Here is a 15,310-nt window from a genome sequence, read left to right as displayed (position 1 = left end):
TCACACTTTTTCAGAAACAACATTTTAAAACTTGGGTTTCCCAATGGACACATTCTTGGCTCTATTCTTTCTGACATTTATGTGCTCCCTCTTGGCTGTATCATAATAGATCTGGTTTTGATTATTATAATTTCCCCTGTGATACCCAGACTTATTTCTCTATTGCATTAGGTTTTTTCCTGGAAAAAAAAATGGAAAGTTGAGGATAACTTACCTCCTACCTTAAAATCTGTAGCAGTAAGATTTCAAACTTTAAAAACTAAACTTCAGTTTAAAAGGGAAAAAATGACAAATATACAATATCTCTAGATTTTATGTCTGTACATCCTACTGCAAATTCTAGAAACTAATTTGATAATTATTCCTCATTACTGACTTTCACATCTTTCTGGTAGTGCCAACTTAGCTTTAGGAACCAGAAGCAAAATATACAAGTAGAAATTAATGAGGAGGCAGGTTGAAAAAGAGTAGCAAGAAATCAGTTAGAATAAGCCAAGGGTTTTTAATCTTTGGGTCCAAGAACTTGGTTTTTAAAAAATGTTTTGATAACCATGTTTCAAGATAAATGATTTCCTTTTTTACACTGTAAATCTTATCTTGTGCATTTAAAAACATTATATTGAAAAGGGGTCTATGGGCTTCACCAGACTGCCATAGGGGTCCATGATACCAAAAAAAAAGATTAGGGACTCTTGGTATAGTCAAATGGATCTATTCTGTTTTAAAGATGAAAGAACAAAGAACAGAGATGAGATTTCTTATAAATCAGGAAAAGAATTTTTAAATTTAGCACAAAACCTAATTTAAGGAGACCTTGATTGGATATAGTCTTTCATTTGATTGGGGATGATTCTAGAAACATCCATGGAAATATAGCATTGTCCATTAAAAGGTCCAATAGTGCAGCCAGAGAATATAAACCTAATATCTCAGTCACGGATGTTCATGAACAAGAAGGAAAGATGTTGGTGATTCATAGAATTTATGGAAACCAGAATTTATATTCTATGGAATTCTATATTATATATTCTATGGAAAACATAGAATTTATAGAACCAGAAAGCACAACTCATTGCTTTTATTGCCATGTCTCTCTGCTTGGTAAGGAGAACACTATTTACTGATAGGCAGTTTGATACATATTGTAAAATGTTATTATATGAATATTACATGAATGATGGTGGTGATGATGGTGGTAATAGTAGTAATTAAATTATGTGGTATGAATCTTTAGATCACCATCATTTTTGCATTAGCTATGTAAAATGAAATCTTAGATTACAATGACCAATTAGTCAAATATAATTCATTGATCTCATTTATCACTATCAAATCACATAAGAAACTGAGCAGTAGACTCTATAATTTCATCATTTACTTGCAACACTTGAACTGCTTGGATATGGCTTTATTATCCAAAGGACAATAAATAAATAAAAGTCAAATATTTTGCTGTCTCTTTGGGTTGTAGACATGACCCTAGGTTCTCAAAGACTATGCCAGCAAATTGCAAGTTCTGGCAGGATCTGTCATGCTGGAAAGGCTTTAAGCGTGGCCCTGGGAATCAGATCAAGGCTGTTTTCTGAGTACCACTTTAGCTAATTACTGAAAGGCACATCACCAGTAGGCTGACTACTTGGTGATAAAACTTCTTTGGCTATGGCAATTCATGTACCGGGAAAAGAGTAAAAAAATGACCCTCAATCCCCAATAACTATTTGATTACTATGCAGACTATTAGGTTGATGTGGTTTTATGAATAAGTTCCAGTTTTCAAAAGATAAATAATTGCCCTCATTTCCTTATCTATTTGGAAAGTTCATTGGACTGAGAACTGAGAGATACACATTCTAATCCTGGTGCTGCCAATAACCAGTCATATGACCCCATTCAAATCATATGCATCTCACTGCATCTCAGTCTCCTCATCTGTAAAATGAGTAAATTGGTGTAACCCTAAATTTCTATCTCTGCTAGGAATCAAAGTCATCTTCTTTGGCTTATAGTTTACAGACCCTATTCTCTTTCCTTTTTTGAAAACCAGTATAATATGTTTCTATCTTCAGTCAATTCTACACTATTATTCCCATTCTCCATGAATGTAGTGATGGGAGTGGGTATCAGAGCCCCTTTTAGACAGTGGGGCTTTGTTGTGTCTATAACCTCTTTAAATTCTAAGAGTAGTGGGGACACAAGAGCTACCTCTGATCTTCAAAAACCAACTAGAGGTGAAAATATCAGTTATATAAGTTAACCCTTACTACTCTTTGTCATCACCCTTTGCTTCAGTTTGCCTTGCAATCAGTCTTTACCTAACCCAGACTTTCCTTCTCAAATTTCATCTTGTAGATTTTTTTCTTATATTACCCACATTGTACATCTGCTTTCGGCTATATTTATTCCTCTTTTTGCTGCCTCTTGCTTCCAGTTATTTTCCTCCTTTTGTAGTCTTTCATACACCGTCTTTGGTTAAAGAAAAGATCTCAGAAACTACCATCCCTCATGGAGTCATGTCCTTATTGTGTTGATCAGTTTTCTATGTTATTTTTACTTGATATACTTCAATCAATAAAGAAGTACTTTCTTCTGTAGTTCTTATACTGTGTGGTCTATTCCATCACAGGAAGAGTCTCTCTCTCTCTCTCTCTCTCTCTCTCTCTCTCTCTCTCTCTCTCTCTCTCTCTCTCTCCCCCCTCCCTCTCTCTCTCTCTCTCTCTTCTTTTTTTCTTCTTCCCCAATCCCATTTTCTATTTTTCCTGCCTCTTTTTTTTACCTGCCACCAAGTGAACTTCCTCCTTTTCTTTCTCAGACTCTTCCTGTGAATTTATCTTTCTACCTTTATCATAGTCTGTGGTATCTCTGTACACATCTAGACAGTGCCCTATACTCTAAAGAGTTATTTCCTGTGCCTCTTTAGACTGAATGTCTGAAGCCAGCCCAGCTGGGCCTGTTACACTTTTATTGTGTCCTAACCTTGTACAGTTTACATATGTGTCCTACTTCCCCATACAAATTACACCTTGTCCCTTTCTTACATCAGGAACTATTGTTGCCCTGTTCATCACATCTGTTATACTTTGACGGGCTGCACATCAAGCTCAGATCTAGATCAATAACAAGTCACTACCTGACCGTTACCATTGCCGTTCCTGGGAGGACAGAAGTACTGGTCCAATGACATTCTTAGGGGGGCTTGTGGTCCAAGAGAAATCATTCTACATATTCCTGCACAAAATTTTCATACAGATAAAGAGAGGTTTAAATGAACATCAAGGGAAAACTTGACCTAATAATAATAACAATAATAACTTATTGTGCTACTTCCTCTGTCACACTTTCCCTGATTTCCTTTACACCCCATCTCCCCCCACCCCACATACATACATACACACAAACTCCTCAAAACTAGAATGTTTCTCTCCTTAAAAGTCTGTTAAAAAATCTGTTAAAGATCTGTAGAGATCTTTCTTTTATTCCCATCACCCTCAACTTTGTATCATACTTATCCATACACAAGTTGTATCCCACCCAATACAATTTAAGTTACTTGAAGGAAGGGTCTGCTTCAATTTGAAGTTTCTATATCTCCATTGCCTCCTACCATAATTCCCTGAAATTGGTGGGCACTTAATACATATTTCTTAAATTAGCATTTGTTGAATGAACTGTTCCACCTTATCTCCCACTGAAATCCTTAGTTCTTTTGTTGTTTCTGGATTAGATCCTTCTCTAGCCAAAGTTCAACCTCACTTAATTCTGGAACAGTGTTTTTGCTGAGACATTACACGCTACATTAATGACTTCCCCTTTTCTCCTTGCCACTTTCTCCTGAAACTGGACCACTCAACATAGGGCATATATATCTTCTACCCTTTCTATTGTCCAGTTCTCCTACAGCTTCGTTCTCTGTTACCAATCACCAATTCTATGTGACCACTAACCAGATCAAAAGAAAATGAGAAAATTCTGATCTGCCTTCAAAATAACATATAATCCCCATGAACTGCTAGCTTAAGAAATATAGAGAAAAAAAAGAATAAATTCTAATGATGCTAGTATTATCAGGGGTAGTAAAAGGAGTCTAGAGTTAAAAGTTAGGAAAGCTGTGTTTGATTACTAGTTCTACTACTAGTCTTCTGTACATTTTTATGCAACATATTTGATCTCTCTCTGCTTCAGTTTCGTCTACAAAATGAAGAGTGTTTGAAGAATAAAATGAAACATATGAATGTGCTTTGTTTGAAAAGCTAAACTGCATTATTATGTACTTCAAAATTTCATGGATCTATAATTTAATCTATATGGACATTCATATATATCACTGTTGTCGATTGTAACCTCTCTGAACCTTCATAGAGAGGTTCATGAAATGATTCAGCCAAAAAAAACAAAACACCAATAACCTAGTAGACAAATTTCTGTTGGTCTGAACAAAAGGCATCCTAATCTTATTTTGGTATTTCTTCTCTGATTCAATGTAACCCTGGTATCATAGGTCTAGAACCCAAAAAAAGCCCTTGGACTCGATGGAATCTTGGTACACTGGAAGAAAACACAATCCATGGTAACATAAAAAGGATGTCAGGAATTCAGAAAGAAATTCTAGGTAAAGGTAAGTTAATGTTTATGTAAATACTGGGATAAAATTTTATTAACAAACTCAAATGCAGCTGTTTACTAGGCAGGAATTAATAATGATTACAATTTTAAGACTTTAGAATAACAAGAAAAACAATTTCAAGTTTTAATGTGATGCCTTTTTAAAATTAATGTTATTTGCTCATTGTTTTACCTTCTACCTTTAAAAAGTCACCTCTATCACCTATCCTATAATATTCAGCTCCTCTCTTACTAGGTCCTGACTGTTAAGTTTGTGAATGGCTAAAACACATCAAATACGTTTTGTCAGTCTTCTACAAATTTAAAGAAAACCTGAAAACATTTCTATACTTTAATTATTCTCCTAGAAAAAAATATACCTATACATACATATATACATACACACATATATGTATATGTGTATATATGTATGTGTGTATGTATGTGTATATATCTGTATGTGTGTATGTATAAAACTTTCATTCCAGAGACATTATTGGTAGCATTATCTCTTATATCTCTTGCTATTCAGAATTTTTTCAGAAGTCCACTATAATGTTTAATTTAATTTCATGGTTAATATCCATTTGATACAAAGTAAAAATGGAAAAGAGTTCCAATTGAAAACCTAAGACTTGTGGAAGAAGTTCAAATTACAAGATTTTTAAAAATGAATATTCTTATTCAGACAAAACATATGAATTTTAATTTCTATCAAACATACATTTTTTTAAAATTGTGGAAGAGATAAACACCTGCAAAATTCATTTGGGATTTTAATGACTTTGAAACATTTCAATGACAGTTTGTAATGCTTGATAAAAGATGTGGCTAAACTAGTTCATCAGTAGATGAAATTACATAAGACACTTCAAGAAATTCCCTCAATTTGAATAGTGGTGAAGCCAGAGAATATTTTTATAGAGAACTGAAAATGAACTTAATTATATCTTCTAAGACCTTATAAATTTGTAAGTTTTGTTAGTTTTATTTTTCAAGGCTAAAAAGTTCCACTTAGGAGAGAGTAATTTATAATTCGATGATTATTATAGCTAGAACATAGTTACTAAGCAATACTGTTTTTAATCCAGGAATTTGTTTGTAAATAGTGGTGAAAGCTTATTATATAAAATAGTATGTATTTTAGCTACTTATGATTTAGCTTGCCTTAACATTTTGATTGCAAATGTACTTCTATAAACCATGTATATTGTGATACAGTGTTGAATTTGGAATCAGAGGTCCTGTGCTTACATCCTTAACTCATACCAATGTGAATTTGGACATAGCACATAACCTCTGTGAGCCTCAGTTCCGTCATCTACCAACTTAGGGGTTCAGAGTAGCTGACTTCTAATTTCCCTTTAGCCTCTAAATCTAATATCTTATCATCATAATGGATAGAGAACTAACTGGACTCTCAGTCAGGAAGACCTGGGTTCAAGTTCTTACTTTGACAAGTATTGGTTAGACCCTAGACAAATTACTTAACCTCTCAATGTTTTGGTAAACTAGGAGTTTGAGTTACAAAGCAGTTGCAATTTTGTATTGATAGAGGGCGTTTCCTCACTGGGAATTTCTTTACTAGGGATTCCCTATGGCAATAAAATCATAGGTCCCTTCACCAAAGGAAAAAAAATCATTTTAATAAGTAATACTTTTACTATTTTTCTTATAAAGAATTATATAAGGGAACTGTGATTTCTAGAAAGTTTTTATTATTCAGTTGGTTCAGTTGTGTCTGACTTTTTGTGACCTCGTTTGGGTTTTGGGGTTTTTTTGCAAAGATACTGGAGTAGTTTGCCATTTCCTTCTCCAATTCATTTTACAGATGAGGAAACCAAGGCAAACAAGGTAAAGTGACTTGCCCAGGGTGACACAGTTAGTAAGTGTCTGAAGTCAGATTTGAATTCAGGAAGATGAGTCTGCTAGCACTGCTGGCACATACAGAATGAATAAGTTTGAAGATGGAAACGAAAACTAAGGACAACAAAAGTTTTTTTTTAAAGATTTGTTTTGTGATCTATGGGGTTGTTGATGTTGTTGTTGTTTTACTATATTGGAGAAAAAAGAGGATCAGAGAAGGGATATACAGCTGCTTAAGGATGGACATACAGTTATGAAGAGAATTATTGTTCAGGCAGGGGATTAGATGGTCCCTCCAGTCCCTTCCATGTGTGACCTTCTGTGATTCTATAAAAAATCAGCCTGAAAAGGAGAGACATAAGTACTTCATCATTACAGAAATAATTATTCTTCTTTCACAGCACTGGGTACTGGAAAGAACTCTGAAACTGAAGTCTAGAGATATGAATTGTAGTCTTGGCTCTGCCTCAAACTGTGAGCTCAAGCAAGCTACTATTTCTCTGGATCTGAGCATCCTCGTGTCAAATAGGGATGTTTGACCAAAAGATGGCTAAAGTCCCTCCCTGTCCTAACCTTCTAGGATTCTATAGGAATAACAACAATGGCTTCAAGGTGAATAGTTAGTGTTGGAGCCCATGACTGTAATCAGTTTGATTTAATTGTGTTCCTCTCCTTGCCTTTATATACATTAATTGACTACCTTAGTCAGATGTGTCATACATGCAGCTCATTTGCTATACATTGCTGAGAGCCTCCGTTCCCCTGCTATTAGATTAAAATGTGATTGGGAAATATGTAACAAAATAAATAAAAATACAGTAGAACATAGATAATGTTAATACATGGTTTCCTAAGTCAATATACAGCCCTTAGGAATCTTTATATCCTGTTTAGTAGTCCCTTTGGAGTTTGACACCACTGCCTCAGATAACTATAAAGGTTACTCACCCTTATCTCCAGTTGTGCATATCTTAGAATTATTACTGAATAAATAAAATTAAAAACACTTAATTTTTAACCTATCTTTGTATGGCTAATTTTCATTTGAAAGATGCCAAAACTTCAGTCATGGAACAGAGATTATAATATAGCATTTGAGATATGGTATTCAATTAGTTCTCTTAATGCCCTTTTCTCTGTTAACACCATTCAGTGGTGGTTGCCTATGTGGGTTCCTCCACTAGGATGTTAAGCTTTCTCCAGCCAAGTGCCCAAATTCAGAAAGTCTTTCCCCATCCTTTCCCCAGAGACAATGAACCTATTATCTGCCCTCCTTTCCTAGAAATTGCTTTCACTAGTCACCACAAAGTAACCAGTAAACAATGAGGTGTTAGTAGCTGGTAAAATATCCTTTCAAAGGGTTATTTAAATTTCAATAGAGAATATTTAAACAGAACCATCATGTATGGAGAGGGATTGGATGGTGGGGTGGTGATGGAGAAGTACAACCTACAAGATGATGACCTATTGGTGCCTTCTCATACTGTGCAACATTTAGCCATGTCCTTCAGGCAGCTGTGTGGCAGAGCGTGTAGAGTGCTGAGCCTGAGTTCGTGAAGAACTGAGTTCAAATCCAGCTTCATCCACTTTCTAGTCATGTGACTGGAGGTTATATCACCAAATCGATCAAATGAGAGATCATTTATAAAGCTCTGGCACAGAGTAAGAGCTGTATAAATATTCTCCCTTCTCTACCACAAATCCCCCCTAGGATGGCCACACACTTGGAACCTTCTACATCTCTGAATGTTGCGTGGGTACCAGTGGAGTACACAAGCTATCCAACATTATCTCTCACTTTCACTACACTACTAGCCCACCTCCCTTTCCAAGTAGGAAATTTCTCTACTAAGATCTCCTGTTCTACTTCTGAAATTTTTCATTGATAATATGAAGTAGCCCACCTGCTGCTCTCCATTGAGCTTTGGGTAGCCTGCAGCATTTTTAATAGGCTGTGGTATTCCATGTTTTGCAATTATACACCATTGACAAAAAAAAATGGTGTTAAAAATAGGCATTTATTTCAGGGGAAAACTTGAAAGCATCACGCAGTTTCTTAGAAACATAAGTCAATCAACCAATGAGCATTTATTAAACATTTACTATGTGCCAGGCACTGCAAAGTGCTGAGGATATAAAGAAAGTTAAAAACAAAATGAAACAAAACAAAAAACCACAGTCTCTACCCACCAGAAGCATAAATTCTAAAGAGGGAGGCAGCACGCGAAGAACTATGTACATACAAGATATATACAGTGTAAATGGAAGGTGAACTCAGAAAGGAGGCTCTAAAAGCAGGCAGTGGGAAGTTTTATTACTTGTCTTCCACCTAATAATTTCTGAGCCCAGTTCACTCACCACCTGCAGGGTGTGTCCCTTATGTATGTTTTAATGAATCATCTCTGTAAACTGTCCATCTAATGAATTGTGTAATAGATGTTTTATATGACTTTAATTATTAGGAAGGCTTTCTTTATGCATTCTGATGCCTGAAAAATCCCATGCTAAACTTAACTGTTCCTCCACCCTTCAAGGGTGCTGGCCTGCTAGGCCAGACACTATTTACCATTTTATTCTTCTTGTTCTTTAGCTCCCTTTCAATGCTCATTGTGATGTTTTCCTCTGTTTTTATCTATATATGAGATATCAGAGTTCTGGTGACAGCTGCTAAGGGAATAAGCATTTATATAGCACCTACCATGTGCCAGGCACTGCACTAAGCATTTTTTACAAATATTAGCTCATTTAATCCTCACAACAATCCTACAAGGTAGATGCTGTTATTATCACCTTTTTAAAGTTGAGGAAACTGAAGCAAACAGAGGTCAGATGACTTGCCCAGGGTCACACAATTAGTAAGTGTCTGAGGCTGGATTGGAACTCAGATCTTTCTGACTCTTGGCAAGGCACATCTACTGTGCCACCTACCTATCTGTGGTAAAGGAGAGGAGGAGAGAAAGAATAGATCATTCAGCAACTAAGGAGAAGGCAAAAACACCACTGAGAGTAAAAAATGAGTGTCTATAGGAGAGGCTTGGCAGTGTCCATGTTTTGTCTACTACATAATTTTGCACAAATTTATCAAAGTAAATATATATGATTATCTGCTACTATCAGTCATTTCTACTTTAATGTGAATAAGTTTGGGTTCAATATGTTATTTCTCCCAGGAGTATTTATATTTTATATTTCAACTCTGTGGGATGAAAAGGTTAGTCATCTGGCTAAAGGAACTCAGGTATCTAGGAGAACCTAGAAGATTGTTTTGGGTTGGGGAAATAGCACTCTCTTTACCTCTGAAATTACACTGTCTTTTCCTAAGGCTAGCCCTGAAAGTTCATTTGCCATATGCTTTCATTATTTACTGTAGGTTAGGGGTCAGAATCGCAGAAACACAGAATTTCAGAGTTGGGAGGTATCTCAGTGGCCATCTAATCCAATCTGTACCCAAAAAGGAAGGCATTGTTATCACATCCAAGAGAAGTGATCATCTAGCTTCTGCTTGAAGACCTCCAATGAAGAAAAACCCACCAACTCCTGAAGAAGCCCATTCCACTTGTGGATGGTTCCTTTAATTGTCAGGAAGTTTGTCCTAACATCAAATGTCAATCTGCTTTTTGGTTTTTTTCAGCTTCCCATTGGTTCTGCTCCTAGGACTAAAAAAGACAAGCTTAATCTATCTTCCTCGTCATACCGTCTCATATCATTTATTTGTTTCTTTTTTTCTTTGAAAAGAGAAGAACCTTTAAACTGAAAATGACAACACAACAAATTAGTGACAAGAGCTGTTACCCAAGAGTAGTAAGGAAATAGTAAGAGAGCACCTAGCTCCCCTTGACAAATCTAAGTCAGCTGGTCCACATGAACTGTGTCTTCAAGCCCTGAAAGAAATGCAGATGTAACTGGTGAACTACCATTGAGGATATTTGAAAGATCCTGGAAAATGGGAGAGATAACACAGGATTGGAGAAGGGCAAAGGTCATTCTAAGTTTTAAAAAAAAAAGGAAGAGAGTAGAGTCCAATCCTATAGAACAAGGATCTTGACTTTGATTTCCTGAAAAACTCAAGAATTTGGTCATTAAATAGATAGTAAACCTTCAGAAAAGGAAGTGATTACAAAAGGCCAGCATGGCTTCATAAAAAAAAGTCATGACAGAATAACCACATTGCATTTTTTAACCTGATTACTAAGGGGAATGCTGCAGATCTAGCTTACCTCTATTTTAGCAAAGCTTTTGAAAAAGTATTTAATAACATTTTCATGGAGAAGATAGACAAACATGGATTAGGCAATAATATCATCAGATGGATTCAGAATGGGATGGATGGCAGGACTAGAGTCAAGATGGGTCAATGTCAACAAGGCAAGAGGTCTCCAGTGTGGTACCCCAGGGATCTATCTTTGATTGTGTGCCATTTAATACTTATATCATTGACTTGAAGGAAGAAAAAAATGTTGCAGATAACATGAAGCTGGGAGGTGTAGCCAACACAATGGATGATAGAGTCAATATCCAAAAGGATCTTGACAGACCAGATGATTGGGCTGAATCTAATAAGATGAAATTCAGTGGGATTAAATGTAAAGTCTTGCACTTTGGTACAAAAGAAAAATAAACTTCACAGGCATATGATGGGGGAAGCATAGTCATCAATTGTTCTGAAAAAGAACTGGAGGTTTTAGTGGACTACAAATTCAATGTGTGCTAGGGAGGAAAGGAGGAAGGAAGAAAGGTATGGTAAGAGTAGTAGGGTTTTTCCTTTGAAATCAAGTGGATATTTTTTGTCTGCTTAGCCCCTTCAGGTGTCTAGGATTAGGAATTATTATGAAAATGACCTGATCCTATTTTCTAGTCCTATTGTATCTTCCCTTGCCACTCCTATCTATTACCAACTCATTTTTAAGAAAGCCCTTGATGCCTGTGAGAGGCAACCATAAGCTAAGGGAATGTACAAAACATTCAAATATATTTTTATCTGTTCTGCGCTCCAAAAAGTACCACATCAATTTATTCTTGCCTAAGGAGCCATTTGCTCCAAATACAACTTCCTTGATTGATTTACTGGGTCCAGGATTGTGTCTTGGCTGTTTTGACATTTTCATCTATTTGTTAATGCATTACCTGCCCTGGCCTATAGAGTTCAGAGCACCCACATGAATTGACCCTTAAGTTACTTACTGCACAGGAGTTCCTTCTCAGTAGAGGTGTTTAATCAAAGACAGAATGACTGCATTGTGGATCTGGTAGATATTATTCAAGATTCAGGTAAGGACTGGACTAGATGACCTCTTAAGCCACTCCCTATGCTAAGTTTCACTGTATGTTCCAAAATGATGGTTGATATATGAAGTGGTAACAGTTAACAATAGGGAAAAGTAGCCTGTGAGTCTTGTCTTCCCAATTTGTACCTGCATATCTTGATGCCTGTGAGAGAGAGGGAGTGAGGGAGAGGGAGAGGGAGAAGCTATTGCAATGGCAAATTATGGCAAGGCTAAGACACATCATAAGTAAAACTGGAATGGGACAAGGCAATGTGACTTTTGAGTAGAATGAACTCTATGAATAAAATAGTTGAAAGAACTTTTTTTTCTAGGATGATCTTAGAATTTCTTCATCTAGAATATGGTTCTTAACCCTCGGGGCACTATGGATAGATTTCAGGGGGTCCGTAAACTTTGATGAGAGAAAAATTTACATCTTTATTTTCACTAAGCTTTAGTTTCCTATGTGATCTGGTATCTTTTACTTTATGATTAAAAAAAGTATTCTGATAGGGCCTGTAGATTTCACCAGACTGCCAGAGGGGTCCATGACACAAAAAGAGTGAAGAAACCCTGTTCTAGAATGCTGAAAACATAATTTGTCCTTGCCGTCTGAGGCACTCATCATCAACTGAATGCAGATTTCCTCTTGAATGAAAAGACCTCTTTGTTTTTGTTTTTGTTTTTAATGAAATAAACAGCCAGTGGATAGCTAAAATCTGCCTTCTAAACAAAAAGGCAAAATATCTCCCTTTTTAGGATTGGAATGTAAGCAGTTATAGAATTTCAGTATCTGGAATGCCTCAGGATTTACAAGCCAGCTCCCCTCAGTCAGTGTATTATTAAATTATTTACAAGACTGCACTTTAAAATGCTCATTTCTCTTATTGTAGTCTATTACCACATTAAGACTTTTAACTTTAAAGTGAAGGTAGTATTTTGAAAAGTGTCATTTTCTTAAGTCTTATCCAGTTTTTAGCTTTTAGCACTATCAGCAAGAGACTTTTGGGTAAAATCAGACACAAAAAATGTATTCCAGATACTTCCGTTACTTTTTAAACCATAAGTCAGATAGGTGTGTTTATCAACAAACTCAGTTATCAAGCACCTAAGCAACACATATAGGCAGATGTTATTAGGGAATACAAAAGATATAGAAGATATAGTCACTATTCTCAAAAACCTTTAATCTAGTAAGACATACATGAAATGAATTGTTCCAAGATGCTCAAGTTAAATTATTTTCAGTCTTTAAGGTTTGTCAATTGAGATATTTCAGGGATATTTCAAAGGAGTGGCAAAAAGGGCCAAGACACTAAATATTGTAAGATGTTTTTTTAATCTTTGGCTTCTGTTCCCCAAACAACTTCTTTTCCCTTTCCACAAGGTCTCCAACATTCCAATGAATCTATGATCCCATCAATATGGGAATTTCCTCCTGTTATGCCAATCATGACATCATATCTGCTTATCATGTATAGCTATTATGTATGTCTTTCCATAAATTCACTATAGGTGGTCCACCCAGGGTGCTGAAGGCCCCTCTCATGTTGGGGGAATACCAGTGGACCACATAAGCTGTTGCTCACTATCCCTCAAACTTGCTTCATGATCAGCCAATCTTCCTTTTCACTCATGTATTCTCTCCAATGATATCCTTCATGTCACGTCTTCTGAGAAATATGTCATAATATGTCATAGCATACACTGTATATGTCTCTCCATTGCTCTTTGAGTAATTCTCTACCTCAGTTTTTCAGAGACTAATTCTGTTATTCACAGATATACAGCACAACCAAAATAATATCGATACAAAAAAAAAAAAAAAGATGGCACACTGATTGAGGAAGAAGCTTAGGGTTATTAAAGAATTTTTCAAATTCCCAAAGGCAATCTAGCCCTCTCTCTTTTTCCTGTTCAATTCTGGGCCCATTTTATCATCTATTTGTAGTATCTGCACAAGGCATATGTACTGATGGATGAGCTCTGTAGGTTGTCCACCCAATTGTATTTGACTTGATAGAGCAAAACATTGCCTTGAAGGTGCTTCCCCATCAAGACAGTCTGCCAAGTATATGTCAAAATTATACAAAATTTCTTGGAAGATAATAGCAAAGAAAGCCTTGTTCTTTGACCCTCTGATCGTTGGTATGAAGCAAGGCATAAAACAGGGAAATGTGCTAGCCAAAGATTTTCAAAAGATCCAATGAGGAGTGGAGTGCCTGCCAAAGAGGGATTCCCACCATAGATAAGGAGTTCTCCAGATTTTCAAGTTTTTGGATGCCGTTGTGCTGATTGCATTAAGCTCTGGAATGTTATAGAACCTCCTAAATGAGAATTGTCATCACTTAAAAGAGGTTGGCCTAAATATCCACCAGGTCTACAACCAACATAAAAATTTTCTACTTTGCTATGGGACTGTGGAATAGGATGCAGAGAAGTGACTAGTTGCGTGCCCTGAATTCATACCTGAAGCTAGGTTAATTCTGGCCTGTATTTGGACATAAAGTTCACATTGGCACAGTCCTAGCCTAAAGCAGACTTGAGAAATCTGACCTGGCCCTTGATCATCCCTAGTCTGAAGGACTTGGGGAGAAATTGTGATGACCCCAAGATTAAAGTCTAGTCTGAGATGACCAGTCTAGAAGTATGATTAAATAGAGATTATTTCAAATCTGCCCTAGAGTAGACATTTTTCATCTACTTTACTCTCCAGTGTGAATGTTTGGATTGATCTCTTGAATTAATAAGATCACACTAAGGAAGTTTAGTAGTATTTATGGGATGAGTTCACGTTGAATAGCTTTTCTATCAAAGATTTATGGGGAAACATGTCCTCTTTAAATGGCATGTTGAAAATCACATCATTGATTGGAAATTCTTTTATCTGAACTTTATGCAAGGTATCTTCCACTCTAGAAAAAGTCATTGGCAGACAATGTTTAGCTTTCCTATTTAACACCTCTCTTGAGGTGAATCCTTAGCAAATCATTAAACAGTTGTCTTTGTAGCTATCACATCTTACATACTTTTGTTGTATGTGTGAAAGACCTCTCATCTATGGAAAGCCATTTAGGTTGTATTTTGCTCTATTTAGTCAAGTGCTATATTTAAATCAGCAAGCAATAAACAGAGAGACTTTATATCCTCCTCACATCTCCATCAGATTGATGTGCACCTTTAAGATATGGACTCCTTCACAAAAATTTACAAGAGATTGCCTCTCTACTTTATGTGTTTTCATTGAAAATTCCTTTAATTCAGCCATAGATCATTGTTATAAATATTTTGTGGAGATGACAAATGGGGGTGTGAGTTGAAAACTTTACCCATTTCACTTTTTCAATAGTATTATAGTTTATGATGTGATTCTTTGGGAGTTTACTCCTCCTTCAGATATCTCATGAACTGATATCTGTTTTCAAATTTTTACTTTCAACAAATTTCACATATATACATATGTTTCATATGTATATATAGGTATATATGTATGTATGTATGTATATATGTATGTATGTATGTATTTGGTCAGGACTAGCCATTCTTTCCAACTTTATTTTTCTTAAATACCATTTCTACTT

Source organism: Vombatus ursinus, unplaced genomic scaffold, assembly GCF_900497805.2.
Source record: "Vombatus ursinus unplaced genomic scaffold, bare-nosed wombat genome assembly UNPS02014848.1, whole genome shotgun sequence".
Taxonomy (NCBI): Eukaryota; Metazoa; Chordata; class Mammalia; order Diprotodontia; family Vombatidae; genus Vombatus; species Vombatus ursinus.
The sequence above is the reverse complement of the archived record's forward strand: the minus strand, read 5'-3'. Positions refer to the sequence as shown.